Raw genomic sequence first — 14,574 nt, 5'->3', positions numbered from 1 at the left:
ACATACTTTGTTAATTGAGTCTGACACATTCGTGCACAGATGCGACCATGAATTAAAATCCAGCAAAGGGAAGGGTAAGTCTTAACTGCATCAGCAAATGCAACATCAGAGAATGCTCCTCAAGCTGAAATTCTTTAATGCAGCCAGACTTGGCTTAAGCTAAAGTTGACCAACTGGCCCAACTATGTTCTAGCTGACCTGATGCGACTTTGCAGTTGTTGTTGTTAATAAACTGAGCACACTATTTGAACGCCAATTAGTGTGTAGCTGCTAATTTAGGACAGTCCAGACTTGAACCCATCGAGTTATCTGTGCCGTTTGACTGTGGAATGTGGCATAGAAGCCGCGACGATCGACGATCGACCGTCGACCACAAACATGTTGGCTCAAGTTTGAAGATGCCATGCGGATGAGGTAAATGCAATGCTTGCTTGGCTTTGGCTTTGACTTTGTCTTTGGCTTTTACTGGACAGGAAGGTCCTGTGACTCAGTGTCGCAGACTGTTGCGCCCTCTGGGTATAAACATTTTGTGCATTTCTGTTTTGTATTAATTTTCAACCACGTTGACCGCAACGGGACAGCGACTCGACTTTGGGCCTCTGGGCTTGGGTCGTTTTCTGGGTTGGGTCGCCCAGTTTCAATTGAAAAACCGCAGGTCTGAAGGCGACCTTTTGTTTTGCACCCTGGCCGCTCGTTCCTGATGCCATGCCATGCCTTACTTCTGCTCTTGCTCCTGTCCAGTCTACTGTACCGGAAGCTACAGTCGTGTCCATGTCCTGTTCTTTGGCTTTTATTTAACATGACGCAACAGAAAACGAGTAAGGCAACAAAAACGACGACGAATGCACAAATGTCCTGTCAACATCTTTTGATCCGCTTGCTGCCTCAGTCACCTTTTCACCTTTATGTACTTTTTTTTCTTTTCGTCCTGAATGCCTTTTAGCCGCCGGCAATTTGGACAACTCTGACGGGATTTATCATGACTTGCCACTTTATTTATTGTCGGCATTTTGCATGTCCAATTTGTTGCTATATAGCATTCATTAGCCTCTGCTCTCTTCTGACAGTTTGTGACGTCACAAGCTACTACTATATATTGTCATTTAGCTAGCAAAATAAAATTGTAAAGAAAATATCTTTTCTATTGCAGGACCAGTAGTTCTTATAGCTATAAAATAGATACAAATATATTTTTATACCCGCTACCCAGAGCGTAGATATAATACAGCACCTACAGGAAATGTCTTTAACATATAATAACATATACCATATGATATATATATATACCAAATATAGCATTTGGTATTAAGCATTATTCCAAACTGTTTTCCTTTTTTTTTTGAAAATGTGTAGCGGGTGACTCATAGTCGAGAACACTCTTCTGTAAATTGTTTTCCCTTGAAATTATTTTTACCCTATACTGCTCTAAATTCTTAAAACGAAATTGAAGCAGTAAAAGTTGTTATATATTTTAATATATTATAGATCATTTTATTGATAATCAGTAATACCGATTTCTTTCAGGCAGTTGATTCTTCTCTATAAAAAGTTGTAATAGTAAAGATTCTAAACTATTCTTAATAAATTTTCTATAATATTGCAGACCAAATTAAAATCATTTGAAATAATGTGTTATAAATGTTCACCATAAATCTCTCATAGCCATATTTAAAATTTCTAAAATGGAACTGAGTCAACGAAATATAAATATAGGTTTATAATTTTATTGATAGGCAGTAACAATGAATTATTTCAAGAATACGGAATTCGTACGAAGTTACGAATAATAAATGGTTGCCCTAATAAATAGACCCAAGTTTCGCGTGTATTTCGTTTAGTAATTTGATTTTACTATCACTTTCGTTGAATTAATTTGCAGTGCAGCCAATAAAATTATAAAGTTTCTATTAATTACTAGTCATCACTATTCCTGAAATCCATTTATTAGCCACAATCTTAACGGAAATTACACATTAAAATGTATAATATGCTTAGTTGTGTTTATTCTATATAAGCAAAATCAAGATACAATATAATCATCTCAAGTTTCATTCATACGTGTGATATTTCACTATGGAATTTCCAGTAGAATTATTGATAAAGCGACACCAATTTTAGTTATAACGATTAAAGAATGCAAGTGTCGATGTTACCCCCCCGACTTCCTGAGAAATTGTCCATGTCATATCCGCAAAAAAAAGCAGGCTAATGATAGACATCGCGCATTCCTGGTTGGAAACCTCATTTTAAAATGGTCAATAAATATGTCAGACGCGAACAGTAAAGGCGAGGGAATGTTTTCGCGGAACAAGCAATGAAATCACAATGTGAAAATATTTAATAATTTTTGTGGCCCACACATATCAGTCAAATATCGCCGAGATATACGCAATCGGAGTGCTCGACTAGCTCGAAATGGCATTTCCTTAATTGAAAGGTCCAAAGAGTCGTATAATCTGTGTGATTGTCTTTGCTGCGTTTCGGGCTTATCTGGGGGGATATTTCTAACAATATTACTTTGGTGCGAAATCTATAGAACTGATCTGTTCAAGAAGTGGTTGTTGAGTTCTGGCTTTAAATACGGGAAGCAATCTCAAATTGTGCGCAATATTCGTGCTGGACTAAAGTACTTAACGTCTTTTTAATTTGGCAAAAGAAATCAAATCAAGATAAAGTTAGGCAACCGTGACCTACTACAAAACCATCGACCAAGCCCACGTAATCGCGAACTGTTTGTGGGCGAGGGAAACGGGAACAGCGGATGGGGAGGGGCAATATAGTACTACAAGTATTAGCCGTAAATGTGGAGCACATTCGGCGTATGGCGTATGGCATATGGCGCAATTGGTCGAGCGCGGCCTGTTTGTTACGGACTATAAATGAAATCTAAGGGGCTTTATCAGTGAAGCCGCCGGCCAACAGTCTGTGGCCTGATCTAAGCCTACCGGCAGCAGACACAAACAAGCTGTAAAGTGCTCTTTGTTCCACACTCTTGTTGCCTCTTTTCCCATTTCCATTTCCATTCTTGGCCAACTACAACTGCGTACTCGATTTCCAAAATACGATTGCGGAATGTCAGGGAAACCTAAGTAAAGGCTTTGCTTGAGAGAGGTCATTGGAATTTGAAAGGAATTAAAAATAAATATAGTACAAATTAAGGTTACTCTGTTGAAATAGATTTCGATTAAATTGAAAGCTGCTTTTGAAATCGAAAAAGAATTGCTTACCATATTTAAAATAGCTAGAACATTACTTACTTATTGTATTATTTTTTTTTTAATATCTGTCACATTCTATTCTCGTGTGTGTTTTCGCTCTACTTACAATTCAATTGTCCGAATCTAGCTCAAACTGTTTACAACCCTTTCTTTTCTACCAACTTTCCGGTTACCAGGTAATCGACTTTTATAACATATTCATTTAGCACGTTTCGTTCGCCTGACTTTCGTCAATGTTTTCGGCCCCATAAAGAATCGCGCCGACTGATATCGTGGCCGATATTAAAAGTCATTAAACTCGGACGATTACATACTCGAAGCCCCCAACTGCAATGCAAATAAACATGTTAAGGCTTCAAATCTTTGCTGTTTTTACAATTTACGAGAGTCATACAAAACTTGAGTCGAGAATCACAATTAGAATTATGTCATTCAGTTGGAGTGGTAATGCTCGTATGATTGCTTTTTTATGATGCTTTTTTATTCTAATTCTGTGCGATTCCGTCAACTGGACGATGGTAATCGTAAATCGTAAATCATAAATTAAATTTCTGCTCACAACAGATTGAGCCTTTAAGCTCCCCGATAAGCGCCATCGAAAGGCAGAAAATTTTTCCATAGATTTCATTAGCGCATTTCTTTGGCATTACTCATCCAGCTGGAGAATGACCAAGGCTGAAGAGAGTCTCTTATCGGTGGCTATTTTTCGTGCCTGGTTACGCTAATGACATCACTTTCTATGACCCACGATATCGATTGGCATCGAGACGACGATAAGGTGCCATTTGCCTATCGTAAATACCAAGGACTGACTATCACAGACCCTTTACGATCAGTATACGACCTGTTATAACAAATGGGGGGCCTGCTGACTGTTAATTGCCAACTGCTGACTGAGTGATTAGATGATGGAGCGTTTGCACTGAGAATTTGCCGGTCAAGCATCGTCAAGACGGGCCTCTCATAATCTCTCTCCCCTCTTTTGGGGTCTCATAACATATCATTATTATTGCAATCATTCGATAAACGTGCAATAAACACTTCCTGCATCGCGATTATTCATCGACATGCCGCCAACATTTGATTCGCTTGTGTAGTGCTAGGTCAAGGTTGTATCGTCTCAGTTTGATTTCCATTTCTATCGCATATCGGTTGAAAAGCTCTTGTCAACATGACGAGGCTTTTTCGATTGTAAACAGATAAGTGCAGTTGCATGATAATTTAATTGATTTCATGCGATAGTATGAAGGGATCCATCTTGGTTACGCCCTGGGGAATCACACAGTTAGCTAAGGACACGCGCCATGTTATGCAGTTAATATTGTAGCCGTATTAACAAAGGCTTTCCTCATATAATCGGAATTCCGTAGATAAGGTTTCACAAGTCAACAGCGCTTCCGTAATTGCGCATTGGAATCTTTTCTCTTTTTATAATCAAACATTCCAATTGGCCATGACCATAACCATTTTCGATTCCAAGAATTTTAATACAATTGACCAACTTATCGGCCCACATACGCAATTGAAAATCCAGGAAGGAGTTTCTTATAAAGTGTGCCATTATCTGATCATTACTTAAATATTTATTGGGCTAACTTTTTGATATTGCCAATATGTATTCGCAATCGCTTAAAATGGATCATATAACTCAAGCGAAATCCAGTTTATTTCGGTTTGTTATGAACTGACTTATCAGCTCTGTAATAATTACATTTGATAAGAGCTTTATAAGGTGGATGAGAGTCAAAGTTATCGAATAGTCTGTTACAGATTGCAACTCTTCTCTATTCTATACCTCTTGAATTATCTCTAACAGATTGTTATACGAGTGTAGCACTTAAGATATTTGTTTCTTATAAGATACCATTCATAAGGAATGTGTAAAAATATTACTATATACCATGCGATATACTATAAACTATACTATATTCTCTACTCGAACCATACTTTAGTATACATATATTTAAGAAATAAAATCAGGAATGTTATAATAGTCATTCCACAAACATCTATAGATATTCAATTCGTAACTTCCTTTCTGGCTTATCATTTTTTTAGCAGACAGTTGTTATATGTGCATTATGAAGTGTTTGACATTTTTATAAGATGCCGTGATATTCTAAACTTAGCGTATTTCCGGTTGATATTATATTATTATTATGCTTTTCCGCTTGCATCAGGCGATGTTATCAATTGGGACATTATCAGTAAAATACTGTTTTCTGCGAAGCGGAGAGCGGTATTAATCAGAGAGACATTTAACACGCCCAACAAATCAATCAGGTTTCATTTTTGACCTTGGCGCTAAGTAATTACTCCTAATTAGAGCAATCAGAGAATCGCATAGATCATGCTGTCAACGGCGCTGTCAGTGCGGAAGATGAAGACGATTGAGGGAGTCGCCATTGATTGGCATGACCGGCAACGGAAGTGAAGAGCAGCTGTTAATTGGCCAAGTCTATAAAAACTGAGTCAATAATTTGCGTTGGCAAACGAGACCAAATAAATCACTGAGATGGGCTTTGATATTGACCGCATTGAGGAAACCGACATAGTGCTATCCAAGACTCCGACTATCAGTATCCATGTATCTCAGAGATACAATTGAATGCATTCGCATTGGCACACGACGCTTCGTCGCATCAGTCGGGGCAAGGACATCAATGAAATTAACTACGAGTATCTGAGCATTATATTTGTTGCAAGAAAAATTACATAGCTATTAGGCCTAACCCCCTTGCCACGCATCTACCTCACACGTTTACCTGGAAACTGATTATGTTGCAGCAGCGACTGTTGCAAATGCGGCCAGGCTTCAGCCTCAATTATGCACGGACCGGCACATAAATTGTCAATTCGTTGGACATCGATTCGTTGTTCGTGTGTCGTTTGTGTCCTGTTTTGCTTCTTCTCCTTCTCCTTATCCGTTGTCCTAGCCCTAGCCCACTTCTCCTTCGCCTCCTTCTACCTGGTCACCGGGTGTCGCTATCAACGACGCACATCTTGCCGCACGCTGCGTGCACTGTGTTTTTTTTTTGCAACAGTTTTTTATCCCCGCATGTTGCATTTCGCCTTAACTGACTACTGTGACATTCAGGTGATAAAATGGGACCTTCTTTTCTTTCGCTTTTGTCTAAAGTGTTTTATCTAGCACTTAGTTTTTTTGGTTGTAATTGGCCACGCTGATAACGCCTTTAGGATTAGGGTTCTTTTTTTGCTGTTGGGTGGCTTTCCCAATTCTTGATATTGTCGAAGAAACTCTTAGTGATGTAAACCTAATACTTTTTCTTTATAATCGGTTTCTGGTTAACCTAAAAATTAAAAAAGCGTATTATTTGTTATTCTACATTAATATTGCATGATTAATTTTTCATTTTTACACAAATAAAGTTCTACAATCTAGGAAGAAATCTTAAGTCCTGTACCAAGCCAAGTTCAAGTTAAACCTTGAGTTCAAATAATAAATAATTCTAGATGAGATGGTTTTGACGATAAGAAACATTCTCATTTCAAGAATATGCTTCCAGTTCAAGTCAAGATTTACTTTTGATACAAGATTTGTTTTGTTTTAAAACTCACTTATTATGGTCGATATTTTAATTTTTAAAAACAAGTATTCAATTCTGGTTTTTGATAAAGTTTTGAGCTTAAAATATGATTTTGTAAGCTCCAAACTGTAATTGAAAATTAAAATCGCGTATCAAGAGCCAATAGAATAATGAACTGAAAAAAATCTTGAATTGACAATGTAGTATTTTATATCCTGTATTAAAAACTTTTTAAGACTATTCTTGAATAGTTGTTGTATATGATCGAAAATATTATTCTCAAATTAAAGATATTTTCTAGTGTTCTTTTTTATGTCCGTTGTATAAGTTGAACTTCCTGTCAATGTTTTAGAACACCCTTGGTAGCTGCTTAACAGTTTAGCAGTTAACTACTTTTCAACCATTACCTAAACGCCAATAAATGCTCATTAGAAACAAGTCAGGAGACCATGTTAGGCGAGTGTGTCATTAAAATCATGTCAAGACACGAAAGCTCATGAGTGCAACACGCCATAGACAACGACTGCAACTGGGAGAGAACCAAAGGGAGAGGGATAGCAAGGGAGAACAAGAGAAATGCATTTCAGAAAATTTACATATTTAAGTAGCATACGAGAAAAATTCTTTTATGGTTGTTGTCAAACGAACTTTTACTACTTTCTAACTGAAACTGAAAAACTAAAAGACAAAAAAAAACGAACTCCGAACTTGAACTAAGAATCCGACTCTGGGTCGTGGGTGAGTCCAAGTGTCAGACTGACTGACTGACTAACTGACTGACCAAGAGAAGAGATGTCAAAAGATCATAATGAAAATGCAGTTATGTTAATTTCTGTATATTTTACAACAAATTTGTTAGTTGTTCGGAGGTTGGTTGCAAGTAATTTATAGCCACATATTTCAGACAGTTTATGGCAGAAAATATTCACATGACGCTGACAGACTGACTAACTGACTAACTGAGTGAATGTTGAACTCAGTTCATAGTCCGTTTGCAGTCGTTGTGGAATATTTGGACACTTTGCACAGTTTGTGCTTGAATCCCGTTGGGATTTAGGACAAACTTTAGGTCACAATTTATTTATAAATCAATAAAATACGAATCAAATCAGAAATGAGGTGCATGCAAAAGTTGGCTTCTAACGAGCATGTGTTTCTATTGTTAATGCTAAGTAGTTTCATCCAATACATATCAAACGATTTTTAAAATATTCTTTGCTTATTCAAATGTGCCCCTGACATTATACACACACACACACACACACAAACACTAAGACATCGGTGTACATGTCGATTGACTGCCATGAAGTCATCAGCGTCACAGTCAGCGTCAACAACGGCGTCATCCACATCAATTTGATATGCCCAAATGCCCCAATCTCAATCATTCTACGACTCTTCGAACTGGTATTCGACTCTCATGAGGCAGGGCTGACGGGGGAGGGTTGGAGCGTTGGGGTTGGGGTTATCGCCTATTCAATAAGGCGGCATAGAATAAACGTGCGAACGATCGAGTCTCAGAAACTGAGAAGGCGAGAATCTGAGAATCTGAGCTCTACGCATAACTCTAAGCCCTTCATTGTCTGAAGGTGTCAATAGAATAGAGAAGCTTGACACCTGTGGCGCCTCAAGTGTGGAAGCTTGCCAAGAGTGCTGGGCGACCTAATCGAGTTAGCATCAGAGAATAACTTGAACTTAAACGGTAATCATTCTGCGTTTTACATACTTAAGATTTAAGATACAAAGTCAAGTTTGGAAATATACAGCCTGAAGCTAGAAATAAAAGTTAAATAGCATTATTATCATACAAATAATAACTAGTATCATAAAATCTCACACAAGATGTTTTCTTTACCTTAATACAAAACTCGTTTCAAGAAACTATAAGTTGAATAAAATAATTACAAAACAAGTTTTGTATATTTTAAATAAAAGTGTTTACTTTCAAGTACCCAAAACAATGAAATCTCGAAATCATATTCCAATTTTGGTTCACATCTACATCTCATTACCTTTTAATTGGGTTAAACGATATTATAACAAGCTCTGTTGGCATTTTTAAATACTCTTTATTAACACATGCTAAACAGCAGACAAGAAAACTGGATTCTAAAACATTTTTGCCAAGCCAGACGTTCATAACTCAAACGATATTTTTTTGGGGAGTTTTTGTGTGGTCCGATGTCAGATGTTGTACGATAATTCTCCTTTCAAATAAATATATGAAATTGACGCTTTTGGTGTGTCTAACGGTTAACCATGTAGCGCATAATTCAAACTGAAAGCTTTTTACTTTATCGTATTAAAGAAATAAATCAAAAATGCTTGCGTCGAGAGCCCCATTCCCCCCGATTTTCTATCCCATCGATGGCATCCCATTGAATGGGGCGACTCAACCCAAAAGCCAATCAAAAACGCATCAAAATCAAAAGGCCGCCAAATAAACAAAAACAATTTGTCAATGTGGCAACAACAATCAACGCCATTTAATTAGATGCCATTGATTAGAAGGAGGTAACCCGACAGTCCCAACCGACAACAAACCAAGCGAACCAATACAAACTAAGAAGATCCGCTGGGATCCATGAGAGCGCATCTGCTGCCCGCTGGATGTTGGGAGGAAGGAGGGAGGAAGAGAGTGGAGGGGAAGACGAAGCTGCATTTTGTCCAAGAAGAAACCACTTGAAAATTTGAAAACTTGTCGAGCTTGACAAATTTGACAGGCTTGATTGAAAATGAAAAGCGGCCAGCGAAAAGAAATATGTTGTTCACAATAGAAAGGTCAACCCTGAAAACGAACCCAAAAGAATCTACATATGTGCTTATGTATATAAGTCTGTGCATGGGTGCATACCAGAGACCGAGTAAAGCTCTATGACAATGCCCCATCGACTTGGTGGATTTTTGAAAGTGCCACATGACGACGACGACGACAAAGACAGAGGCAGAGGTAGAGATAGTGGCAGAGACAGAGGAAGAGGTAAGGGCAGAGGCAACAGCGGCAACGGCAACGGCAACTGTCAAGTGCTTTGGCACTTTCCAAAAAACCATTCGAAAAAAGATGTTTTGGTTATTTCTCAGAGCTTGCAATAGGTGAGAATTTATGTTGATTTTTGTGGCAGCAACAGTTGCAGCCACAGCTGCCGCTTCCCCTCCGACTCGCCGTCCAATCATCGCATCCCTGGGCCGGCAATTTGTCAAATTGTTTAGTCTTTAGTCGCTGAGCGATTGACAGTCCGACTAACTAGCCAACTGCTGCTGTTTGGCTACAGCTTAAAGAGAGAGAGAGAGAAAGAAAGAGAGAGGGAGCCACTGCAGTTGGCTACTTGCAAGTTGCAACCGCTGTGGCTAATGATATTGTATGAATATTTTTGTTTTCAGCTTGCATTTCGGACTGTGACGTGGCTGCCACGTAAACAATCCGCTAAATTGTGGTCCATTGCAGCATTTTTGCGCCAGGTGTTGGCAGATATTTGAAATATTTTCAGCTTAAATCGGCTTATGCTTGGCCAAGAGTTGTTGCCACTCGTATTACACATTCTTATACAAATGCACAAAGTCAACGGGGAGTGCACATTGTGGTTTAGTATCGCATAAAATCGCAGACATATTGAATAATATTTAACTTTTTTTAAATTGTGCTATTTATCTGTTATGAAATCTCAGTACTGATTGTATGATAAATTGCTGTAATTTCATAATCGATTCATGATTATTGTTTCCAATCATCGACTCACGTCACTTACTAAACTATACTTTAAATTTTAACTTGAAGATGTACTGTTAAACACTTTGACCCACTTCAAAAAGGCATTAGAAACCTAAAAAAAACACATTGTAGAGACTGGAAAGATTACAAATAGCAGAAAAGCAGATTTTGGAGTGTTGAAAGAAAGTGTAAGAACAAAGTTGCTGCAAAACAGTTAGGATTTGTTTGCACAAGACAGTTAGAAGGTGGCAAACAGGTAACAGTTGTCCATCAAGAAATCCGCTTGAAGAACTGCAAGGAAGGTCAAACTGTGGTTAATTATTGATGAGTCGAAGAGGAGAAGGAAGACGAAGATGCTTGACCCTCGCAAACACCCGCACAACAAAATCTTGTTGTTTCTAATGTTTTTGCTGTATTCCTCACGGGTGTCGAGTCGAGTGTCATTAACGAAGCTGGCCTGGTTGTTGTTGGTGTTGGTGTGTTGTTGTCGCTATTTCTGTTGCTGGTCTGGCAGCTGGCAGCTGGCATTCCATCATTTTTAATGTGCACGGTCATAAAAAATCAAGTGCAACAAGTTGCCAAAGACCGTTTGGGAGATATGTGAGTACGAGTACGAGTGCGAGATGTACTTACAGATACACAGATACAGATACAGATACATTCTAACTGTTTGCGTTTTATGGCTGGGCGTGCCGCATTGACAAATCATCTTGACACCTTCGGCATGGCAAACAATTTGGCATTGGACGTCATAAAAATGGGTTACGGACATGATTTGCAATGCAATAAACTTAATTGAGTGCGCGTCAGTTTTTAATTTTAAACCGTTCACGGGATTACGATACGCAGACACTAGGACAGACGGACAGACGGACAGTCACTCAACCGGTTTCCCAGAAACAAACAAACTTAACATAAATAAGTATGATATAAAATAAAATAGAGAGAAAAATGTATAATAAAAAAGCATTTGGAGAACATTTCGATTCCGAGGCGCGAAATCGTTAAATATCTTTTGATGTCGTCATGGGTTAAGATACGCAGTTTTTGGTCATTTTTAATGATGCTATTAAAATCGCAGGTATTTATTTATTTTCTCTGCTTTGTTGTTCCCCATTTCGAATTTGTTTCTGATTTCAAGTTGCGATTTAATTGTTGCATTATAAAATCTCATTTTTATTTTCGGCGCCGCGGCCGTTTAAACGGCGCCAAAAGCAGTTCATAATCGTTTGGTCATCATTAATTTTGATTTTGTTGCTTGCTATAAATATTTCTTATAGTCGCTATAAATCGACGTGCCACACCGCTGAGCCACTCACCAGACACTCAGCACTCGGCCCATTTTGACAGCAGCTGGGTGGGTGGGTTGCCGTTGTGGTTGAGATTGTGGTTGCTGGTGGTACAAACTGGTGTTAACTTGTCAGCCGCAGAGTCAGTAGCGTTTCACTATATATGTATATTTTTGCAGAGTCATTCGTTAAATAAACCTTAAATATAGCTATCATTTAGCAATCAGTTGTGTCAAATTTTATTTTCGGCACTTTTCGCAGATTTAAGTATTAGGTTTGAAATCTAACAAGCACACTCGACTGTGATATACCCGCTACCCATTGTCAATTAAAATATATTCTAAAGATATGCTACAAAAATAGTAAAATATACCCAAGGATTTGTTTGGTATATATATATATTGTACTGCATTCAAAATATAATATAGAATACAGAATATACCAAATTGCCAAAGCAACTAAGTCCCGAAATATCGTAAGGAGGTTTTTTCCATACAAAAGTATTTCTTAACTAACTTTTACATCCAAATTTTCAGGAACGATAAATACTGTAATTATTTTTGGTTGTACCGAAAATCGCGACTCTAGTTTCAAAACAGTTGTCATTCGATATTTTGGATAAAAACTTGAAACAAACTTAATCTGAGTGCACACATAACAAATGCTGTCGAAAAAAATTTTAGCTCTATCTCTTATAGAATCTGAGATCTAGGTGTTCATATGGACGGACAGACAGACAGACGGACTATATCGTCTCTGCTGTTGACGCCGATCAAGAATATATATACTTTATAGAGTCGGAGATGGCACAAAGTTATTATACCCTTCTACCGTATGGGTACCGGGTATAAAAGATTAATTTTTCATTATTTCTGTCTTCTGAATTCGTATTCATTTCTATTTATATTTTACGTTACTGCGAGAATTCCGATATACAAAGTGACTATTTTAATATTATGACCTGCATCAATTATTTTTTGAATTTATTGCGCCAATGTTTGCATCATTATTTGCATTCAATAATACAAATAATCTTTACGTTCAATTATATTACTTCTATGGCACTTTCTCTCATCTATTGTAATGTCAAACTTGATCTTATGAACTTCTCTTCGGTCTCTTGGCTTTCAACAAGTCTGTCCAATGGCAATAATGTTACCAACAGCATCAACAAACACTTGAAGCACTTTCCTATGCAAATTTTATTTAATTTACAACAATTAAAATAAGCCCCATCTAATGCGCCGTAATGTCTGCTGTCGGCATACAAACTGCAAATCCCAACGTAAGCTGCACTTGAAAAATGGGTAAAAAGTCAACACCAAATGATCTGAGATCTAAGATCCCAGATATAAACATAGATACACACACACACACAACAGAGGCTTAACTACAAATACACAAATACTACAAAGCAGCAGCGACTCTGAGTTTGAGTTTGAATTTCAGTTTGAGTTTGTGTTTGAGTTTGCGTTTGAGCTTGAGTCAGTGAGTGGAACTGTGGTATTTCCGTCATTTAAGCAGCGGCTTAAAATGTTTCTTCATTAGAATAACTGTCATAAAAATAAACGCATAAAATTTTTCGAAAAATACTCACCGTAAGCGGATCTAATCATTTTCCCATAAAGAGCTGCACAGCTGCTCGGCCAAAATCTGCTTAAATTTCACCTGACACGCTAATTTGGCTAATAAACATGGCCCCCTCAACAATGCTCCCGCCTGCCAACCACACAATGAATAGCTACAAAAACCCCACAATAACAATATTAATAATAACAATAACTCGTTGCTAACATCCAAATTCAAGCGAACCCATCAAATGTGCGAAGCTTCTGAGATTGAGGCGCCATTCAGCCACCGAATTTGGTTTAATCCCCCAAGTCCAACAAGTCATCACATCCAAAAAAAAATTGAAGAACACAAAAACGATAAAATATACTATAAGTATATAACATATATATGGATTTATAGAAGAAAGTAATGATATATAGTAATCGATTATTAGTGGAGAATTACGAGTTAATGCAGATATTTATACACTCTTATCAACAAAATATTTTTACACGCAAAATTCTGTTTAAGGGAAATGAATCAAATTAGTCATTATTTTTTGGTCCTTTTATAAATTTGTTCCGTTATTATTCTTCTAAGGCGTTATTAATATATTAAGAGAAATACCAAAAAATTCAATCAAAGTAAATTTTGAAATTTCATGGAAAAATATAGATTATATATTTCTGAACTCTGTAATTTTCCTAAAAGTGATTTTGATTAATAATATAAATGAGTATTTAATAAAATGTATTTTGTTAATCTGTATCCTATCTTTCAAATATACCCAAGGTGTTTAATTATTAGTTGAGGTTCTCAAATTAAAGCGGAATCTTTGAGCATTAAAATATATGTAGAGCTGTTGAACATTTTTACAGAGCATCTGCTGTCGGCGGGAGTGAAATGACAACTGATTCCTGTATTTCAATTTATTGCTTAACAAATATATTTTTTGTTAAACAAATTTATAAATTATTACTTTTGGCGCATAATAAAATTTCATTAGCGTTGCCGTCGGCGTTGGCGTTTTGAGGCGTGCGCAGACGGCGCCAGGTTTATTTTATTTATTTCGTTTTGTTTTTTTTTTTTTTGCTTTTTGGTTGCTCGTCGATCGCTGATCGTAGACGCCTCGTTTTGGCCTTTGTTTTGGCCAGATCTGTCACTAAACCGCTGGAGAGGAGAGCGGGTGACAGCAGCTTGATAAATCTCAATAACAACGGGCGCATTTTGAATTTGTGTTTGATGCTGTTCCATGATGT

The sequence above is a fragment of the Drosophila albomicans genome, chromosome 3 (genome assembly GCF_009650485.2).
Source record: "Drosophila albomicans strain 15112-1751.03 chromosome 3, ASM965048v2, whole genome shotgun sequence".
In the NCBI taxonomy this organism is placed as follows: Eukaryota; Metazoa; Arthropoda; class Insecta; order Diptera; family Drosophilidae; genus Drosophila; species Drosophila albomicans.
Note: the sequence above shows the minus strand (reverse complement) of the source record.